The sequence below is a fragment of the Hylobates moloch genome, unplaced genomic scaffold (genome assembly GCF_009828535.3).
Source record: "Hylobates moloch isolate HMO894 unplaced genomic scaffold, HMol_V3 SCAFFOLD_4, whole genome shotgun sequence".
In the NCBI taxonomy this organism is placed as follows: domain Eukaryota; kingdom Metazoa; phylum Chordata; class Mammalia; order Primates; family Hylobatidae; genus Hylobates; species Hylobates moloch.
In genome coordinates, this window is record NW_026652279.1 from 117540967 (window position 1) to 117565196 (window position 24230).

Here is a 24230-nt window from a genome sequence, read left to right on the forward strand (position 1 = left end):
ATGAGTAAAGAATATTTCAATGTCTTAACAATACAAGCACAAAGTTTAATGCCATTGGCTGAATATCCCACTTAAGAGTTTCATACCACAAAAGGAAGAATGTCGCAGAAGCCAACTCCTGAGTCTTTATTTAAAACATATTAAATCTGAATGGTATCTATCAGAGGACAGGACATACCTATGAAGGTTTCTTTGTAATGCCTTTGTAAATTTTCATTAGAAAACTTTAAGGTTTTTTTTTCTACACCAAACTGAAAATCTAATTCTAATCTATATGCTAACATTAATCTTCATCACACAGACACGCAGATATAAAATACAATGAAAATTGCTATTTTGGTAAATAAAGCCCACATATTAATAACAGATAAAGCTATGTTGCTTTTTTGCTATGTTGAAAGCTGGCTGCTTCTTCTACCTAAATTTCAGAGATGTTCAATTTCAGATAAACTTAGCTTGTTTACAAGTTACTCAGTAAAAGACTTCCAGAAGAGCTATTGTGTGACATTTAATTCTAGAATATAAACATGTTTTGAGAAAAATGAAGTATTAAATAGACCATCATAATAGATTCAATATGAAATGTCAGTGTACATTTTAGAAATATACATATTATTTTATTCACTTTTTTTTTTTATTTTTGGTGACAGCTAAAAATGAAAGACTCATTGACAATAGTGTCTTTTAACATATCCCCCAGCAAACATTATTAACTAGAATGGTAAGAAATGCATCTTCTAGTTTTTGTATGTAGATAAAGCAGTGTGAATTTTAATTATATTCTTTTACGTCATTATAAATTAGTCTGGTTTAAGAATGTTATGCACTGTAGAGTCATACCATGTTGGGAATGTTGAGCACAGAATCAATAGTTATGTCTTTTCTCCCTTTCCTCAGACCATGTCTTCAATGTAGATTTTCTGCCCCTGTCAATATAGTGAGAATAATGAAAATCAATTTTATTTATATGACATAGTTTGTGCAGTGCATATAATTTAGTCCCATAAATGTCCTTCAAAATATTGTTTACATTAATCATTTGGAAGATTGTAAATTTGTTGTAGTGCCAGCTTCTATATGCCAAACCATGATGTTTCTGATTAAGTACATTTAGTGATGTAGGTTTAAAGAACAAACTACATTTTGAGAAACACTGGTTTCCTGTCATTTAAAAACACACACCACACTCGTGAAAACATAAGACAAATGATTTATGAGTAAACAAATTTTCTTCTTACTTAAAATTGCTTATCCAGCATTCTAATCAGTGAGAATATAGTGTGCCCAAATAAACAGTATTTCATCCTTTTAAACTTTTGAAAGAAAATCTCACTTACCTTTTGTCTTTGTAGTTCAGTTCAACAAATAAACCTTCAATGCTGTCTGCGCACTAAGCACTGCTGATACACAAATTGGGGTGACTTCCAACTTGTGAGAACTTCAGCTGGTAGTAAATGTGGCAATTAATCTTTTATATTTGAATATCTTTGTAAGTTAATTTCAACCCTTTCTGTTACAATGTTGATGATAAACAAAAGAAAAATGTATAGCAAAAGGAAATAGAATGTATATATACACAAATATGTGTATAAACACACATGAACACACAGTGTCTTTGTAATATCCTATCTTTAAATAATGGAAGACAGAAAACAACAAGTGATTAAGTTCATCTGATGAAATAAGAAAATATCCTGACTATAGATATTGATTATACGTTAAAAAATATTTACCTATGAAAAATTTAAGCACTTGAAAATATGAAATGCAATATGAGATAGCTATAGATTCTCTGCTTAAATTTAACAAAAGCTAACTTTTTTCGCAAAATTAAAGAATGAATGAATTTACATGATTGACGAGGAAATAAAAGGTGCTAGGATATAACTCTGATGATTCACTCCTTTGTTCAGCACCCTCATCTTGAGTGAAGGTGGACACTGTGAATTTCTTGCAACCAATAGAACATAGAAAAGCAGACAGGCTGTCACTCTTATGAGTACTTTGCATTGCTTAAGATTCTGTCATAGCTGACTATTTTGAAAGAGTCTGCTGTTAACCTTAAAGAAACAAGCTGCTATGACCATTCTGTCTCTTTAGGGGTACAATAAGAAATTAATTTAGAAATCGGTGTGCCATCCTTTCAAGAGTCTTTTATTTTTCACATGATGAAAAATATATTGATATATTTAGTGTCATAATATCATAAAAAAGTATAAAGTGTAACTATTGTATAATAGTTTCTTTTTCAACACTTTATTAATTATTTCAAACTGTATAATTGTGACTCAGTGGATATGCATTAAAATCAAGGTCAAAGAAGAAATGAAAGTATTAGCCGCAAAAGCAACAAAATGATTGTGGCAAGCACATGATGTTTCCCTTTTTCAAAATATTCTTCTCTTGATCTAAAAGACATATTTATGCTATATCCAATCTTACAGGTCACATATCTCTTCTTTGGTGAAGATTTTCACAAATCTCCCCTTCTAGAGTAAATATGCCTCCACTTGTTTAGTAACTCTCTTATTCTCTTACCATGATGCACTTGCCACCATTTTAGATTATTGATCAGTTGGTTCATTGATTATTAGTTCTTACAGATTTCTACAAAAACTTAAGCTGAATAGGAATAAGCACTTTAAATTTTTCATCACTGCTTTTCTAGAAATATTCCCTCAGACATGGTAGTCCTTTAAGAAATATTTATTGAATAAATAAAAACTGCAAAAAGAAAGGTTGCAAAATTTCACTTAATGCTGGAGATAGCTATCTTACAATGATGGTAAAAACACACATGAATATCCAGAAAGTAAAATATTATTTAAATAATTTAAGGAAGAAAGTCTGTTGGAGGTAGGATATAATTCTGACATAAAAATTAGATAATCTAAGGTTTTTCAACATGCTTTCTAAACATGAAAGAAAATTTAAGGATCAAAATTATTTTCTACTCTCCAGAATCTTTAGTTTCATAATTAAGAATGCTCTTTAGACCTTTTAAAATCAACTCTTTGTCGTATTTCCATTATTTGCAAATATAACATTACATATATATATACACATTATATATAATATATATGGAATTATATGTATGTATGTATATATAATGTAGTAATACTACTCTATTACTGCATTGGATATGTTTTCACTATCTTGTACTGCAATATATACATGTTATACTAGTTGTATTTATTAATATTAGATATCACCATAAGTATTTTCCTCATTAATTTTATTAAAAGGAAAAAAATGATTCATGATTGAGAGTGAGATTTCATCATCATCATGTATATTATGGCCAATGGAAACAGAACCATTTAAAGAGTCATCATACTAATATAAACTATCTTAAAATGCCTAAATACTGGGTAATATCTGATTTTTTCCCCAAAAACTGAAGTAAAATTTCTATAATCAGTTATTGTACTTTTTCTTACATACAAACTTCCCATTATATATTTTAGTTTTCTTGAATACTTTCATATGTGGAATTATCTCTTCAGAGTCAATAATGTATGTCTGTAATTAAAAATGTATTGTGATATGTGAAGACAGCAAAAGGTATTGTCTGAGAATAACTATTTTGTTAGTTTGTTACCGTGTTTAAATACTTACCAAGGGAAGTATAATTCTATTTCATTCCATTCAATCTGTAATAATTTGGCCTCCTATGGGTTTCTATAATGATCAAGAAATCAAGAAGAAGCAATATTGTAATCTAATATATGGATGAAAAACATAGTAAATTTTATAACATATTTTAATTTTGTTATGTAGTTGAATGTTTATATTTGCTGATTATGTAACTGATGACCAGCAGACATCTTACATTCATTTATTTTAAAGAATTATATAACCCAAAGTTGATAATTCTACCTCCTACTTTGTTGTCTTATAATTAAACATTATCAAGATAGTAGGTATTATATACAACTAACACACAGTATTATAATAAATTGAGGATGTAAAGAACAGATACAGTTTTAATTTGTAATTATTTACAATAATATGTTTTTACAGGTTGATAATTAGATAAGAAAAATCTTTTTGCAATGTTTGCGGTAAAACTACTTAATATCTCCATTCTGTGTTAAGTATTTTTATTGTTCCATCTCCAAATCACTGAAGTGAATTTTTAAATTGGATTTGGTAATTAAAATATAGGGGAACATTATTTATATGAATAATTGACTTATTTGTTTCATTTAATGAAGACATAGCTTACTAGCTCCCAATGCATACAAACATTTACAAATGAGTTTGCATGATTTTAGTTGTGACTTTTATGAGCTTGGTTCCTGTCTGTGCCATATTAAAACACTTTTTTCAGCCATCAGAATCATAAAGAAATGATGACTGACAGATTGCATTTTTCTAATTATTACCAAATAAGGGTAGAAAACATGTGTATCAGTTTGGGTTATACTAAACTAACATTTTGTGTGTGTGTGTGTGTGTGTGTGTGTGTGTGTGTGTGTGCGTGTTTGTAGAGAAAGTGAGAGAGAGAGTTGCGAGGTTTTTTTCAAGAAATTATTTTATACAATTGTTGGGGTCCATTTAGGCAAATCTGTGGGGTGGGCCAGCCACAGACTGGAAAACTGGAAACTCTGGGTTAGGAGCTAAAGCTGCAGTCAGCTTGCATAACTTCTTCCTCAGGGAAACCTCAGTTTTTGCTCTTAAGGTCTTTCAATTGATTAGATGAGGCCAACCCAGATTATCAAGGTTAATCTTGTTCACTCAAAGTCACCTAACGATAAATGTTAGACACATCCGCAAAATATTTTCAGAGCAACACCTATATTGGTGTTCAGTTGAATAACTGAATACTGTAGCCTAGCCAAGGTGACACATTAAAATAAGCATCACAACATGTGAAAGAAAGAATATATATAATACGTATACATATATATATATAAACCTACTTATAGGATAAACGATTGGATACTTATTAGATTGTCTTGATGGAAAGTGTCAGTACAATTATACCATTTTACTATTTGAAAACAAATATAACACTACTTTGACTATTTTCTATAAGTATACTTTTATATTTTGTCACTAATAATGGAAATGGACTTTTTTAAACTGCAACTCAGTCACATATACTGGTAAACACAAATGATGTATTTGTAAACACAAATGATGTATTTGCACTGTAATATTTGAATTCTCTTTTTCACAATAAGCACTTTTGTTTCTAATAAAATTAAGAAGGTGAAATATCTTGATATTTTCTTGTGGGTTTGTGAAGAACAATGAAACAACATGGTATAAAATAACTGCTCATAATTATGTAACATTTGTGAAATATATTGTTATTAACCACAGAATGATAAAAAAGAAGTGTTTATCTTTGATTGCAATAATAAAACATTATTAATTTTATTATAGGTGAACTCTATATAAACCACAAAAACAGATAGATGAAAGGTTCTTTTTAAACATTTTTTGTAAAATTGATCCTTTGAAATATTCCTGTGAACATAATTAAATCACTAAAATTATCCACCAAAAAGCAATGGGGAATTTTACTTCTTTGTGCAAAAAAATAATTTACAAAACAAATGTTTGAAAGTAAGATCAATTTTCATTTCAATTATTCAATAAATTGTTGAAATTATTTATAGGTTATTGATTATTAATTTTCCAAACATTCAGTTATCAGAAAGCATATCAAACAGAGAAAAACATTTACACCTCCAACAGAAACCAACAAATGAAACACAAGAGCAAAAACATGAAGAATCATGGAAAAAAAATTTAAAAAAACTCTTATTTTGTGACTTACAACACACAAATGAGATTTGGCAGGGAAAGAATTTTAAAAGAACAATTTTTTTTGCCATTTATGGATCATATATGACATATAATACTTCCGATAACAAAATATCTTCAAACTACAAAATAAGTTGAGGTTGGCTATGCAAAAACAAAACAATAAAAAACAAATAAGGAGAAATACCTTTACTATGTTAGAGCACATTAAGCCTTTTAAATGATATTTATAATTGTTAACTCTATGATGTGGAGATTTCCAGATAGTTGGATTTTTTAATAAATGAAATGCTATTATATTTTACTATTCTATTATTACAGATAAATAATTTATTTCTGTCAAATTAGCAGAATAAAGAGTATTCTGGCCACAAAATCACAGTGTAGATATTTTTGTTTTAAGGTGAGTAAAAATACTGTGACCTATGAATCTTGGCTAATTATTGGAGAAAGTAAGCAGCAGATTAATTATTTTGTTTTCTTTGGGAAATCTAAAACTAAACAAAATTCAGGCAAAAGTGAAAAAAGTGTCTTCAACTTCCACTTGCCCTAAAATTTATTTTAAAATTAATTTTCTACCCATTTTAATATATTTATTACTTTCTTATCAAAGGTACATTTTTGCATTAGTGTAAATTAAAACTTTAGAATATTTAATAATCCTAAAAAATACAATCCTGAACAGCTGTCAAGTCTGCAAATTAAAAATAGACATAAATAAACAATTTGAGGCAAATAATTATTAGATTACCATTAATATAAGAAATATATTATTTTTATGTGGCAAAATGCAAAAATTTTATAATACAATATATTTTAATATTGTTTTGTGCATTTTATTATGATGTCAAATTGCCATATGTTAAAATATTTATGTTTTCAGGTGGAATTACATAACTATTTGGTAATCATTGGTTTGTAGCTGCCTGGAAGTGTTGAGATAGAGCAGGGGCCCCTAAGCCCTGTGACACACGGGTACTGGTCTATGACCTGTTAGGAAATGGGTGCCACTGCGGGAGGTGAGTGTCCGATAAGAGAGTATTATTTCCTGAGCTCTGCCTCCTGTCAGATCAGCAGCAGCATTAGATTCTCACTGAAGTGCCAACAACGCTATTGTGAACTGCGCATGTGAGGGAGCTAGGTTGCACGCTCCTGATGAGATCTAACTAATGGTTGATGATCCGAGGTGGAATAGTTTCAAATTGTTTTCCCCAAAATTGGTCCCTGGTGCCAAAAAGCTTGAGGACTGCTGAGGTAGAGAAGGCCAAGAATCAGTGGATTATATGAATGTAAGAATTGAGAGTTTGGAGAGGTAGTAACAGTACAACAGACCCACAGTTTGCTGCTTCTAGGACTCTGTCTCTCTCTCACAATATTATCCTATTAGAAACTGAACGTTTTCTGGACTTGAGTGCTTTAAATATGAAAAAAGTGTATTTATAAACCAAATAATTTTGTCCAATGACCATGACAAAATACTCATAATTCTAGACTCCAGTTTATGCCCAAATAAAATGATAGAAGTTTTACAGTTCTTTGTGTACATTTTCTTACTTTTGCCTGGTCAGGGGATAGTTTTGTTCTGTTTTGTTTTTGAGATTATAATCTAAAATTTAAATATATTAAGTGATCACCTACCAGACAGGAATTGAAGTTTGTGATGCTTTTCTGAGAAGTTTTTTCATGGGAGATATTCTCTTCTATTTCTAGCCTGATGGTAATAAACATACAATCCCACTGATTTTATTACTTCAGATTATATTTAAGTTGCAAATGGATAGCTTGTAAACTTTCATTTCAAATAATATTTATTGGAACACTTTGTTCCTTAAGATAATGCGTTAGTTTATTATTTAACCTGAAAGAACAGACCCTTCTTTTCTATTACTTTCCTTGAACTCTGATTTGTTGATTTAATTTTATTTTAAAGGAAGTTTTGTTTTACCATTTATGAAAAACCTAATGCAGCTTTACAGTCTTCTAATTTAGTCCAAAAAAACAGTAATATGGAACGAATAATATTCATTGAAGGTGACTGAGATGAAATTTTAAGGAAATAAAAAATGTACACATTTCTATATAACACCTTTCCTTCTCCCAGTGAAAACTACACAATGTAACCATAAATTACAGTCCTTTCACCTCTTCATTGCATGAGTAAAAGGGTGTGAGAATGCTCATTCAGTTGGGAAATCAAATTGACTTAAAATACGATAGTGAAATAGTGGAAAACGCTACATACTTACTGTTTTGAAAATATATTTAAATTTATGTATGCATTTCCAGAAATATTCATCTCATGTCTCTACACATATAATAAAAGCAATTTATTCTAATATACATCATTTTACTGTCATTCTGATATTCTCAGGAAATATTCAAATTAGTTTATGTTCTAATATAGAAAACTGAGGCATCATGAAACTATCACATATGTTTAATTTTGCTTCTGATATTTATTTTCATGACTTTTTTTAAGGTGTGGGAAAATAAGCACCTTTCTGTCATCCTACCTTTCCTGTCCTGTTTAAATGCACTTATGCAGACATTTATTTGAGAAAAGTCTAGGTGTTATTTGCCCATGTACTTTAAGGCGTTAAGTACCTAGGACATAAAATCACCTAAAGTTTAAGCAGTTAGTGTTAACGTGTTTGAAAATAAACTCCTGATCTATTCCTTTAAAATTGATCCCACACATTCTTTGCCATGTCAATCAATAGCTGCTCTATCATCTTAGATTTTCAGGAAAAACAGTGAATATATAAATTATCCTTGACTCTTTTCCTCTCACATTTCACATTATGAGTCAGTAAACTGTATTGACTTTACCTTAGAAATACAGTCATTCCTTGGTCTCCACAGGGGCTTGGTTTCAGAAACCCTGTGGATACTAAAATTCATGGGTGCTCTAGTCCATTATATAAATAGTATAATATATGCAAATCACCTATGCACAACCTCCTGTATATGTTAAGCAATCTCTGGATTACTTACAATAATTGAGATAAAAACTAAAAACAGAACTACCATATCATCCAGCAACCTCAATACTGGGTATTTATCTAAAATAACAAAATAAGAAAATATAATTGATAAACTCTATTGTTTAGAAAATAATGACAAGGAAAAGAAAAGTCTTTACTTGTTCAGTACCTATATAACCATCATAGGCTCAAAAACACAGAACATTCCAGAAAAAAAACAAAGAATTTTCTGGATTAAAAAAACATTATGATCTTCGGTTAGTCAGATTAGTGGATGTGGAACCTGTGAATATAAAGGACGAACTCTATATCCAGAATCCAACCTCTTCCCACCAATTAATATGATCACATATTTTCATCACTACCACTCTGTTAGCATGCTAAAGATCCTAAGCTGAGCAAAACCTTACAGATAGGAAGGAGTGGAGCTGTGAATTTAAAAACAAGAGACCTGACCAGAGCAGGATATAAAAGTAAAGTCTAATTTTTAAGACTATTCAGACTATGAAGAGTTGACTCAGTTGTTAAATTTATTATGGTTTTTATTGCTATATTTTAAGTAAGATAGTAAATGAAACTCATAATATCTCTTTTTCACGTTTGTATAAGCACTCGACTGATTTGCATTTGATATGTGCTCAGTGCATGTTACTAGATAGGTTTTAGCTCAATTTCTTTATAAATATCTATAAAATATTTAAATGTGTGCTAATATTAGCACTAGGATGCTTACACATAATGTTTCTTCTGATTCACACAAAAATTGCCTAAGAATTGCCAGTGCTCTATCCCCCTGATTGCATGTAAAGATACTGAGAAAGGTAAAGAGAACCTGTGACTTTGGTATCACTTATTATTGACATTATTTGGATATCATAAAAACCGTAGCTAGTACCTTACCTTTTTTACATGCATACAAAATCCTCTACATGAAGGTTTAACAAACCTTTCCTGGTAAACAGACACATAGTAAATATTTTTATTTTGCTGATCATGCAATATCTACTACAACTATTGTAATTCTGGAATTTTAGAGAATCATAAGAAAGAAATGAATGAGCAGTGTGTTCCAAAATCTTTATTTCTAAACACACATGGGCCAGGCACAGTGGCTCATGCCTGTAATCCCAGCACTTTGGGAGGCCAAGGTGGGCAGATCACCTGAGGTGGGGAGTTAGAGACCAGCCTGGCAAATACGGTAAAACCCAGTCTCTGATAAAAATACAAAAAAAAAAAAAAATTACCCAGGCTTCGTGGTGGGCACCTGTAATCTCAGCTGCCTGGGAGACTGAGGCGGGAGAATAGCTTGAATCTGGGAGGTGGAGGTCGCGATGAGCTGAGATTGCGCCACTGCACAACAGCCTGGGCGTGACAAAGGGAGACTCCATCTCAAAACAAAACAAAACAAAACCAAACCAAACAAAAAACAGGCTGGGAGCAGTGGCTCACACCTGTAATCCTAGCACTCTGGGAGGCTAAGGAGGGCAGATCACCTGAGATCAGGAGTTCGAGACCAGCCTGGCCAACACGGTGAAATCCCGTCTCTACTAAAAATACAAAAAATAGCTGCGCATGGTGGCACACGCCTGTAATCCCAGCTACCCCTGAGGCTGAGGCAAGAGACTCATTGGAACCCAGGTGGTGGAGGCTGCAGTGAGCTGAGACGGGGCCACTGCACTCCAGCCTGGATGATAGAGCAAGACTCTGTCTCAAAAATAAATAAACAAATAAAATAAAATAAAAAAAACAAACAACAACAAGAAAACCTACATGACAGGCCAGATTTGGTCCATAAGCCATAGTTTGCCGACCGTTACATATAACAAGGACTTGGCAATTACAGCTCTGTAGAAAGTGCCCAGTAAACTTTATCAAATTAATATTTACATCAGTTTAGTGAATGTATATAGTTTTAAAAACTTCAGAAGGTGACATCAACAAGATGGCCTACTGAGGTGCTTACCACTTATTCCGCTCTGTTAGTACACAAGTAGACTGAAACTGTTAGTACAGTTTACAACTGTTAGTACACAAGTAGACTGAAAGTGAAAGGATGGACAAAGATATTCAAGATATTCCATGAAAATGGAAACAAAAGGACAATAGAAATAGCTATACTTACAATAGAAAAAATAGACTTTAAGTAAAAATCTGTTAAAAAAAAAGGACAGAAAAGGTCATTATATAATTGTAAATAGGTTAATTCAGTTAGAGGATATAAAAGTTGTAAATATACCTGCATCCAACAACACAGCTCCCCAATATGTAAAGCAAATATTATTAGATCTAATGGGAGAGATAGAAAGCAATACAATTATAGTTGAAGACTTCAAGGCTTCACTTTTAGCAATGGAAATATCATCCAGATAGAAAATCAACAAATAAATATCAAATTTAAACTGCACTTTAGAACAAATGGACCTAATGGACACATATAGAGCATTCCAACAACTGCAGAATACACATTCTTCTCAACTATACATGGAACAATAAAATATTCTGCAACATAGATTATATAACATGCCACAAAACAAATCTTAACAAATTTGAAAAGGTGGAAATAATATAAAATCTCTTTTATGACCACAATGGTATAAAAATAGTAATCAACAACAGGAAGAACCTCAGAAACTTTACAAATACTTCAAAATTAAACAATATACTTCTGAATAACCAATGATTTAATGAAGAAATTAAAAGAGAAATTTAAAATTATTGAGACAAATAGGAAAGACACGTCACAGTTCCAAACCTGCAGGATACAGCAAAAGCAGTTCTAAAAGGGAAGTTTATAGCAGTATTAGCAAAGTTATGGAATCAGTGTTAGTGTCCATCAATGAATGATTGAATTTTAAAAAATGTGGTGTATATACACAATAGAATACTATTCAGTCATAAGAAATAATAAAATCATGTCTTTTGCAGCAACGTGGATAGAACAAATGACCATTATCTTAAGTGAAACAAGTCAGTAACAGAAAGACAAATATGGGTGGATCATTTGAGGTCAGGAGTTCTAGACCAGCCTGGCCAACATGGTGAAACCTCGTCTCTACTAGAAATACAAAAATTAGCCGGGTGGTAGTGGCATGCTCCTGTAATTCCAGCTACTTGGGAGGCTGAGGCGGGAGAATCCCTTGAGTCCTGGAGGCGGAGGTTGTGGTAAGCCGAGATTGGGCCACTGCATTCTAGTCTGAGCGAGTGAGACTGTCTCAAAAAAAAGAAAAAAGAAAGACAAATATTACATGTTCCCATTCATAAGCCAGAGTTAACCAGTGTGTACACATGGATGTAGAGAGTAGAATAATGGACAAGGGAGTCTCAGAAGGCTGAAGGAGTTGTCATGATGGTGGATAATGGGGAATTACTTAATGGGTACAATGTACATTACTCAAGTGATTGATATATTAAAAGAGCCCTGACTTGACAACTCCGCAACTATGCACATGTATGCCACAAATTTATACAAATTGAAGAGAAAACAAAACAGAAAGATCTCAAGTAAAAAACCTAATGTTGTATCTCAAGGAATTGGAAAAACAAAAACAAACTCAACCCCAAATTTATAGAAGGAAGAAAATAATAAACATTAGAGGTGAAATAAATGAAATAGACTGTAAAAACATTACAAATAATTAAAAAAAGAAGAATTGGTTTTTTATAAAGATAAGCAAAATTGACAAACCTTTAGCTAGATTAAGAAAAAAAGGGAGGAGACTCAAAAAAATCAGGTAAGAAAAAGGAGACATTAAAAATGATAGCACAGATTTACAAACGTTCATAAAATACTGTTATGAACAATTATATGCCAGCATATTGGATAACTTAGAATGAATGAATAAACTCCTGGATGCATACAATCTGCCAAGATTAAACCATGAATAAACAGAAAACCTGAACAGACCAATATGAGTGAGAAAATTGAATCAGTGATAAAAGTCTCTCATCAATGAAGAGTACAGAAACTGATGGATTCATTGCCGAATTTTATAAAATGTTAAAAAAAACCTAATACCAATTTTTCTATAACTATTTAAAAAAATTAAGGAGGGAGGGGGGAATCCTTCCAACCCCATTCTGCAAGGCATGCATCACCCTGATACTAAAACTACACAAGGACACAATATAAAAAGGATAATACAGGGCAATATTCCTGATGAACATAGATGCACATATTCTTAACAAAATACTAGCAAACTGAATTCAATAGCATGTTAAAAATATCATTTGCCATAATCAAGTGCAATTAATCCCAGGGATGCAAGAATGGTTCAACATATACAAAGCAATAAATATTATATATCACATTAACAGAATGAATTACAAAAGTTATACAATCATTTCAATAATTGCAGAAAAAGTATTTGAGAAAATTCAGCATCCCTTCATAATAAAAACTTTTACCGAAAGTATAGAAAGAATGTACCTTAATATAATAAAGGCCATATATGACAACCCATAACTAACATCATACTGAATGAGGAAACTGAAAGGTTTTTTTTCTAAGATCCAAAACAAGATAAAGATACCTATTTTTTTTATCACTTCTACTCAACATAGTACTTGATGTCCTGGCCAGAACAATTAAGTAAGAGAAAAAAATAAAAGGTATCAAAATTAGAAAGGATAAACTTAAATTGTTTCTGTTTGCACATGATAGGATTTTATATGTAGAAAACTTTAAGGACTTCACAAAAAATCTGTTAGCTCTAATAAACAAATTTAGTAGCGTTGCAAGGTACAAGGTTAACATATGAAATTACTAGTGTTTTCATATGCCAAAATTGAACTATCTGTAAAAGAAATCAAAAATTAATCCCATTCCCAATAGCTACAAAAATTAAAATATTTAGTAATAAATTTAACCAAGTAAGTAAAAATCTCAACACTCAAAACTATAAAACGTTGATAAAAGGAAGTGAGGAAGCTACAAAGGAGAGGGAAGCTACCTCACGTTCATGTGTTAGAGGAATGAATATTGTTAAAATATTCATACCATACTACCCAAAGCAATTTATAAGTTAAATGCAATCCTTATGTAAATACTAATGACATTATTCACAAAAAAAATCTTAAAATTTGTATGGAACCCATAAAAGGCCCAAACAGCTAAAGCAATCATAAACAAAAACAAAGCTGAAGGTATCACCCTACCTGGCTCCTAAGTATACTTCAAAGCTGTAATAAGCAAAACAGCATGGTACTGGCATAAAAGCAGACAAACAGCCCAATGGAACAGAATAGAGTTACAATATAAATCCTTGCGTTTAAAACTAACTGGTTTTTGACAAAGGTGCTGAAAACACATAACGAAGAAAGGGAAATATCTTCTGTAAAAGATATTAGGAAAACGGGATATACACATGCAGAAGGAAGCTAAACTGTGACTCAAACCATATACAAAAATTAATTCTAAACCAATTCAATAAATGTTTGAATTTCATGTTGAACCTAATTTAAATGTTAGACCTGAAACTGTGGAACTACAGGAGGAAATCTTAGGGATAAAAACATCCATAACACTAGTCTTGCCAGTGATTTTTTTTTTTTGAAAATGACCTGAAAAGCATAGGCAACAAAAGCCAAAATATAAACGGGATTACCTCAAACTAAAAAGTTTTTGCACAGCAAAGGAAACAATAAATGGAGTAAGGAGAAAATCTACAGATTTAGAGAAATCACCTAATGCATCTTATAAGGAGTTAATATTCAAAATATACAAGAAACTCAAACAACCCACTGACAAGGAAACAATTAGCCATATTACAAAATAGGCAAAAGACCCATATAGGCATTCCTCAGAGAAGACATACAAATGACCAACAGGTATTTGAAGAAAATGCTTAACATCACTAATAATTATAAAAATACAAATCAAAACCATAATGAGACATCACTTCACACCTGTTAGAATGGTCATTATCAAAAAAACAGAAGAGAACAAGTATTGGTGAGGATGTGAAGAAAAGAGAATCCTTATACACTCTTGATGGGAATGTAAGTAACTTAGTGTAGCCATAATTTAAAACATTGTGGAATTTCTTCAAAATATTAAAAGGTCAACTACCATATGATCTAAAAATTTTGCTACTGAGTATGTATCCAAAGGAAATGAAATAAGTATGTTGAGGAGCTATCTGCTCCTGCACTATCTGCACTCTCATGTCTATTGCAGAACTATTCACAATAGCTAAGATATGGCGTCAACAGAAGTGTCCATGAACAGAGGAATGGAAATAAATGTGGTATATATACATACTGGAATACTACTTAAACATAATTAGAATGTAATCCTGTCATTTGTGACAAATGTGGATCAACATGGAAAATATATTTTGAGTAAAATAATTTAGGTGCAGAAAGAAAAATACCACAAGACCTCTCTTACATGTGGAATCTTAAAACACTGATCTCATAGAAGGGTGGAGTAAAATGGTGGTTACCAGAGGCTGAGGTGGTTGGGTGGGGAGTGAGAGAGGTGGAGATGTTTGATTTTCTCCAAGCATGTATAATTACAGTTATATAGGAGGAAAACAAGTTTAGAATAGGCAAATATATAGAGACAGAAATAAATAAGTGGCTTCCTGGGGCTGGATTAGTTGCTATGTATTTCAGTCCTTTACTTTGGGTATACTTTTAAAATGTATTTCGTATGATTTGTATTGAAAATCTTGAATGTGACATTGATTTCATTCAAGGATTATAGTTTATCCAACTTCAAAGTTGTTATCATGGGTATCTAAAATTTCTAAAATTCTTTGCCAAGTTCCAAGAACCAACAGTATAATCCCAGATCAGGCACTGCTCTTGTGTACTATTCAACAACAGAATTGGATAGTGTGGAATATTGGTAAAATAACTAAGTCCTAGCACAAACATATTTAAGTACAATTCAGATTTATAACACATTTAGTAATTAAAAGCAATATTTACTTTTAATAATTCTTTTCTAATTTGATCTTTAAAATTGTTTAGGCTTAATAAAGTTTCTGCCACTTAAATTTCTTACTAATTACTTTCATAGCAAATATGTGGGGTGGGGGACAAAGGATAGATGAGGAATAGGGGAGAAACTGGGAATGACTGCCAACGTTAGGGAGTTTCTTGGGAGGTGAAAATGTACTAAAATTGAGTGTGGTGATGGTTGCACAACTCTGCGAACATACTAAAAATCATTAGATTGTACACTTTAAATGGGTGAATTGTATGATGATATGTTAATTATGTCTTAACAAAGCAGTTTAAAAAATAAAACAGAAGAAATTAGAATTTTTTAAGCATTTACTATTAACTTCACTATTAAATCAATAAAGAAATCAGTAAATACACCAAATATTTATGTCTACCTTCTGAAGGATTGTATACATATGTCAACATCTCTCTATATAAAATTATTTGGTTAAGACACAGTTTATAGCCTTTTAACTTTATTACAGTATACATAAGCATGTGCGTTAGGCTTACAGAATAATCTGTAAATTGTCCTATTTTCTGTAACTCAGAAAATTGAACTGACATGTAAAACTATCAAATGAGTTTCTTCCATTTGACTAGTTTAGAGTAAATGTAACACATTTTTATGTATGCTATATTCAGGGCATGCCTTTATTCTAATTTTAGCTACCAAATAGAAAAATAGATGTAGAATACAGTTGTACAAGAAAAATGACAGATATTCAAAGTATCATGTTTTTAGCATATAACATAATTTGCAAGGTATTCCATATTATTGAATAGCTGAGTGTATTTAATATTATTATTTATGTGTTTCATATGATGTAACTAAGAGTTTGTGCTTATGAAAGCAATCCTGTTTTCCTTATTAAGGATATTATAAGCACTACATGTTTAAATGCAGTAAACAGTACAGCTAAATTCAAAGGCTTATGAGCAGTGAAAAATAAGCCAGCTGTTCATACTCCCCTGGGGCTGGATTAGTTGCTATGTATTTCAGTCCTTTACTTTGGGTATACTTTTAAAATGTATTGTGTATGATTTGTATTGAAAATCTTGAATGTGACATTGATTTCATTCAAGGATTATAGTTCATCCAACTTCAAAGTTGTTATCATGGGTATCTAAAATTTCTAAAATTCTTTGCCAAGTTCCAAGAACCAACTGTACAATCCCAGGTCAGGCACTGCTCCTGTGTATTATTCAGCAACAGAATTGGATAGTGTGGAATACTGGTAAAATAACTAAGTCCTAGCACAAACATATTTAAGTACAATTCAGATTTATAACACATTTAGTCATTAAAAGCAATATTTACTCTTAAGAATCATTTTCTAATTTGATCTTTAAAATTGTTTAGGCTTATAAAGTTCCTGCCACTTAAATTACTTACTAATTACTTCCATAGCAAGTATGTATTAATTAACATGATGCTACATTTTTACTTGAGTTTCCAAATATGATCTACATTTGAAAGTGGTTTGAAAAAAAATAGGATTTGATACATTTCTTAATGCAATTTTATTTCTTTAAGGCAAAGGGAAGCTTCTTGTTCTCAATAAAATCCAAATATAATTATATTTTCAATATTTTGCTTAAAGTTTTGAGAATAAACATTCCCAACTCTTCCCAATGATAACAGGAGAAATGATGCTAGATTAATGGCAGATGCACAATATGGTTGATGCAGACATAGAAGCAAGGAAGGAAGAGGCTACTAAAATCTGTTATACTGAGATGTGTAATGGAAATACAAGGGTAGCAAAGGAAGGAGTGAGGGTAGATGATTGCCATGTAAGATATATTTCAGATTTTAGATGTTGTTTCTTTATTTTTCTTTCATTTTTGTTATATTTTTATTGGTGTTATAGGCTAAATGGTATCCCCAAAATTGATTTGGTGATGTTCTCATTTGGAGATAGGCAAAGATACTTTGTTTGTTTGTTTTGTTTTGTTTTTGTTTTTGAGACGGAGTCTTGCTCTGTCACCCAGGCTGTAGTGCAGTGGCATGATCTCAGCTCAGTGCAACCCCCGCCTCCCAGGTTCAAGCAATTCTCTTGTCTCAGCCTCCTGAATAGCTGGGAATACAGGCACACACCACCATGCCCGGCTAATTTTTGTATTTTTAGTAGAGACGGGGTTTCCCCATGTTGATCAGGCTGTTCTCGAACACCTGACCTCAGGTGATCCTCCCGCCTTGACCTCCCAAATTGCTGGGATTGCAAGTATGAGCCACTGTGTCTGGCCAGGCAAAGGTACTTTTAAGAAGGCAGTTGAAGTTAAATGATGTCTTAAGGGTGGAGCCCTGTATGACTGGTATCTTTATAAGAAGAGATACCAAAGATGTGCATTCACAGAGCAAAGGCCATTTGAGGACAAAGTGAGACAATGCCCATCTGTAAGTCAAGGATAGAGATCTCAGAAGAAATAAATCTTGCTGGTATCTTGATCTGGGACTTTCAACCTCCAGTAGTTAAAGAAAATAAATTACTGGTCTATGGTGCTTTGTTATGGCAGTTCTAGCATACTAATATAATTAATATATAATATACACATACAGAAAAGTGCATAAATTATAAGCATTGTTTGATGATTTTCACATAGAACATAACCCATTAATTTAGTTTACACACTACAATATATGTTTGCTGCCAATTTTAGGAGTTCCATTAGACAGATGTATTACTCCGTTCTTGCATTGCTATAAAGAAACACCTGAGACCAGATTGTTTATGAAGAAAAAAGGTTTAAGTGGCTCACAGACCCACAGACTTTACAGGAAGTACGACTCCGGCATTTTCTTGGTTTCTGAGAAGGCCTCAGGAAACGTACAATTATGGCAGAAGGCAAAGGGGAAGCAGGCTCCTCTTACATGGCCGAAGCAGGAAAAAGAGATGGAGTGGGGAGGTGCTACACACTTTTAAACAATCAGATCTCATGATAACTGTCACAAGAACAGCACTAGAGGGATGGTGCTAAACTGTAAGAAACCACCATGATCCAATCACCTCCCACCAGGCTCCACTTCTAGCATTGGGGATTACATTTCTACATAAGATTTGGGTTGGGACTCAAATCCAAACCATATTATTCAGCCCCTGTTCTCTCCCAAATCTCCTTTCTCACATTTTGAAATACAATCATGCCTTCTTAATAGTCCCCCCAAATCTTACCTCATTATGGCATTAACTCTCAAGTCCATAGTCAAAAGTCTCATCTGAGGCAAGGATAGTCCCTTCTGCCTATGAGCCTGTAAAATTTTTAAAAAATAGAAATAAATAAATAAATAAAAAAGTTAGTTACTTCCAAGATACAAGGGGATACAGGCACTGGATAAGTACGAACCTTCCAAAAGAGAGAAATTGGCCAAAAGAAAGAGGCTAAAGCACTCATGCAAGCCTGAAACCCAGCAAGGTAGTCATTTAATGTTAAAAGTCCAAAGTAATCTCTTTTGACATCATGCCCCATACCCAGGTCATATCGATGCAATGAGTAGGCTTCCAAATCTTTGGGCAGCTCACTCTTTATAGCTCTGCAGGGCTCAGCCTCCATGGCTTCTCTCAAGGGATGACACTGAGTTCCTGTGGCTTTTCCAGGCACATGGGTGCAAACTGTCAAAAGATCCATCATTCTTGGGTCTGGAGGACAGTGGCCCTCTTCTCACAGCCCCACTAGGCCATGGCCCAGTGGGGACTCTGTGTGGGGGCTCCAACTCCACATTTTCCCTCTACGCTGCCTTTTAGAGGTTCTCCACGAGGGCTCTGCCCCTTCAGCAGGCTTCTGCCTGGACACCCAAGCTTTTGCATATGTCCTCTAAAATCTAAGTGGAGGCACCCAAGCCTCAACTCTTGCACTCTGTGCACCCACAAGACTAACACCACATGGATGCCACCAAGGTTTATGGCTTATACTCGCTAAAGCAGTGGCCTGAGTTGTACCTGGGCCCCTTTTAACCTCAGCTGGACCTGGCGTGGCTGGGCTGCAGGGAGTGGTGTCTTTAGGCTGCACAGAGTGGTGGGGCCCAGGGCCTGGCCCACAAAACACCATTCTTCTCTCCTAGGCTTCTAGGCTTGTTGATAAAATGGGCTGCTGCAAAGGTCTCTGAAATGCCTTTAAGGTCTTTTTCCTATTGTCTTGGTTATCAGCACTTGCCTTTCTTTTAGTTATGCAAATGTCTGCAGCCTGCTTGAGTTCCTCCCTTGAAAACAGGTTTTTCTTTTCTACTACATTGCCAGGCTGCACATTTTCCAAAGCTTTATGCTTTGGTTCCCTTTTAAATATAAATTCCAGTTTCAGTTCATTTCTATGTTCATACATATGAGCATAGGTTGTTAGAAGCAGCCCTTGAATATTTTGCTTCTTAGAAATTTTTTCCTCTGGATACCTTAAATCATCATTCTCAAGTCAAAAGTTCTACACATTCCCTAGAGCAGGGCCACAGCAGCCAATCTCTTTGCTAATACATAACAAAAATGACCTTTGCTCCAGTTCCCACTAAGTTCCTTATTTCCATTTGAGACCTTCTCAGCCTGCATTTCATTGTCCATATCACTATCAGCATTTTGGTCAAGCAATTTAACCAATCTCTAGGAAGATCAAAGTTTGCCCTCATTTTCCTGTTCTCTGAGTTCTCCAAACTCCTCCAGCCTCTGCTTGTTACCCTGTTCCAAAGTCACTTCCACATTTTCATATATCTTTATAGCAATGCCCTACCCCTCAGTACCAATTTTCTGTGTTAGAATGCACATTGCTATAAAGAAATAACTGAGACTAGATAATTTATAAAGAAAAGTGGGTTTCTTTGGGAGGCTGAGGCAGGTGGATCACGAGGTCAAGAGATCGAGACAATCCTGGTCAACATGGTGAAACCCTATCTCTACTAAAAATACAAAAATTAGCTGGGCGTGGTGATGTGCGCCTGTAATCTCAGCTACTAGGGAGGCTGAGGCAGGAGAATTGCTTGAACCCAGGAAGCAGTGTTTGCAGTGAGCTGAGATCGCACCATTGCTCTCCAGTCTGGGGGATAGAGTGAGACTCCAACTCAAAAAAAAAAAAAAAGGTAAAGTGGTTTTAATTGGATCACAGTTCTGCAGGCTGTATAGGAAGCATGATACTCGCATCTGCTCGGCTTCTGGGGAGGCTTCAGGAAACTTACAATCATGGCAGAATGCAAAGGGAAAGCAGGCTCATTTTACATTGCCAGAGAATTTTTCATGACCCCATGATTCAATCACTTCCCACCAGGCCCCACCTCCAGCATTGGGAAGTACATTTCAACATGAGATTTGGGTGGAGATACAGATCCAAATCATATCAGCATTCTTCCATTTACACCACACTGAAGGCAACCATTTGCTTACATTGTTCTTACACTAACTCTCTCTCTCTGTGTGTCTCACAGAGAGAGAGATGCAATAACTGCATTTTTGTCACTGGCTTATTTAGCTCAACATTAGCTTCTGAAATTCATTTGTTTTGTTGCACATATTTGCAGTCCACTCATTGCCATTACTTTGCATCACCCCTTGGATGAATATAACACAGTTCAATTATTTATTCTCCTGCTTATGAGCATTTGGGTAGTTTTTAGTTTGGGGCAATTATAAATGTTACTTCTATGAACATTCTTATATATTTCTTAACTGAACATATGCACACATTTCTATTGGGTATATAACTAGAAATAAAATTACTGGGTTCATATATTCAGTGTTAGGATGCTGCCAAAAAAGTCTTCCACATTGGATGAGCCAATTTGCATTCCCTCTTTCTCTCTGTAGGAAAGCTCCCAGGTTGCACCACCTTGTCTGCACTTGGCATTGCCAGAACTTTCAATTTCAGTGGTTCTGATGTATGTGTAATGGTATCCGAATGTGATTTCAATTTCTGCTTTTTTATACCTGCTGAAGTTGTGAATCTTATGTTTATTGATCTATTTAACCAGATTGAAAATATTTCATCCAATAAAGGATGTGGATCTTAATTTGAGTGGAATAATAGCATTACTGCCTCATGTATAACTATAATCGAAGCTGAAAGTGACAGAGGAGGGAGAAATTTACTTGGATTCTGCTATGAGACTTTTACTGTATTGTTTATCTCTCCTTAGGTCTACTTCTGGTCCCATTGAGTTACAGGTGTTACAGTAGAGATTAAATTTGTATAAATTGAAAAAGTATACACATATGCATATGAACAGTTTTTAAATATAGGAATGAACCAAGCATAAGTTTCATCTCTTCCATATCACCTATTTTTTATATATCTCTCCTCACATATTTGCTTTAGAATCTTAATTGTGCTATCCATATAAGTTAATTTTTAAGTCTACAAGGTTATCATGCTACTAACATGCATAACTTTTGTTGTAGCAGTATTTACATCAATTTTTGAGAATTAGATGGGAGGAAAGAGCCATGTCTCTTAATTTCAAAATTTGAGATATTATTTAGTAAACAACAAAACTAAATCTCCTATCCAGAAATCTGATTTACTTCATAACATCAAGCTTTCCTATTTTACACACATTGTTTTATTTAGATCTTCATTGTCTCTTAAATTAATGATTGGCATCATTTCCTATTAGATAGATCTACCCTAAGACACTTTTCATCATTATTTCCATCACATTTTCTACCTGGAATATTTTTTGCAAATAGCAAATGTGAGTAAATTTTCTCATATTATCCCTTGCTTCTCTGCTGTCCAGAAGAATTTCTGCTCGGCTCTGTACTTGCTCTGTATCCTCATCTTGAGGAATCCATACTCTGTCTTTTGATTGCCAATCATTATCTCTTTTTTCATCATTAATGAATTTTTAATGCTTCAATTTTCCTTGATTTGGTTCTGTGGCACCTAGTTTTCTGCTTTGATTTTCTTCTAACTTGGATATTTACAACTCTTTCTGTTACCTTCATACATGGACATTTACTAAGGTTATACTTTATGCTCCTTTTTTTTCTGTATTCACATACTCTCTCTCAATCTTCTCAGCTGTTCGTAGAATGTAAATATTACCTCAATGTGAATAATATAAAATTTGTCCTCTACTTCAACTTCTGAAATTAAAAGACTCATATCTTGGGTTCATATGAAATAAAACTTCTATCTGATACAGAGATAACTGAAACAGTGTGTCCCAGTATGGACATATGTAGTCATGGCATACTAATTACACTCACATATTGTTCAGTTCCACTTGTAATTGGTTATAAGGGCACAAACTTTAAAGCTGAATATTCTTGTACCATACCACTTGCATGAACCTAAGTAAGTTAGGTTCCGTCATTACAACTCATTTTTCCTATTTGTGAGAAATAGGAATTTTTCATAAAAAATACAAATATAAATTGTCTTTTTTTCATATCAACTTTAAAAATGCAAAAAATGTGCCTCAAGCCTGCCTCACAGTCTTGTGGAAAGTTGGCTTTCACATCCCAAGATCCTGTGGAATGTATTGTTTAGAAAGTGCAAAGACTAAGTGTTGGATTATTAAGTAGATTGTAGAATGAGAGCAAAACTTATCCTATATGCAGCCTGTGACTGTGACTTGAGATGTAGCACTGAGAAGTACAGTGTTATGTTTTTCATTTGAGTTGTCCCTAGGGCATTGTGGTTTTAACACACATCTAAGTAGTTTGTTCAAGATTTATATTCTTTTCTCTTTGTTTAATTTGAATGGATTTGAATCTTATAGCTTTTAAGTTTGAATGCACCACTTTTATAAAATTGTTATATTATGACAAATAATCAAAAAAAGTAAAACATCTTTTTTCCCTTTTATAGAGAATTTTCTGTAGTCTAACTCTGACACATTACATGATTGCCTGTCTAAAACTCTTTGTGTAGATTTTATTATGCATATTGTTGTAAATTATAAAATGCTTAAATCAAAAGGAATATAATAAAATGTATTTTTTTTATGTTATGTCTGTTGCTTTTGAAAGGAAAACTTCATGTCAATAAACTCACATCCTGAACTAGAAAAAAATGCTAAGCATTTCATAACCTGCTTATTTGGCTTTAAAATAGAAAGTCTCTCACATACTCATTTGGTGTTTGCAATCTTAACAGTTATCCAGGGACCTAAACCATCATTTCATGAAGCAAGTTGAATGTTTACCCAGCTCAAAATGCACTTAACATGGCAGTCAGTGCAGCTAGTATAAATGGCCTCTCTCTGGGTGAAAGGCTCAAGTGTATACATGAATTAATGTATTTCTCCAGAGAGTGATCACTGGGCGCTTCTTATCAGTCAATTTATTCCCTTGATTAAAGATAACTAAACATATTTTATTTTGAAGAACTTTCTTAGTTATTGATTTGAGTCAAAGAAACAGGACAGCCAATTCACCTTAGCTACTGAAAATTGTGTGCAGAGAATTGGATACTTCATGCCGTTTTATATGTGCACTGATTAAGCATGAAGAGCAAATACCGTTTATAAAGGAAAAAAAGTTGTTTTTTTATATAGGTGCAAATGTAGATAAGCCCTTGATCTTTCAGGCATATAGA

General features: G+C 33.2%; 1 pseudogene; it reads right to left on the bottom strand.

The window, feature by feature from the left end:
- The window catches only part of LOC116467491 (hepatocyte nuclear factor 4-gamma-like), a 154421-nt pseudogene extending 135078 nt beyond the window's left edge, over nucleotides 1–19343 (bottom strand).
- Between the last annotated feature and the right edge of the window lie 4887 nt (nucleotides 19344–24230).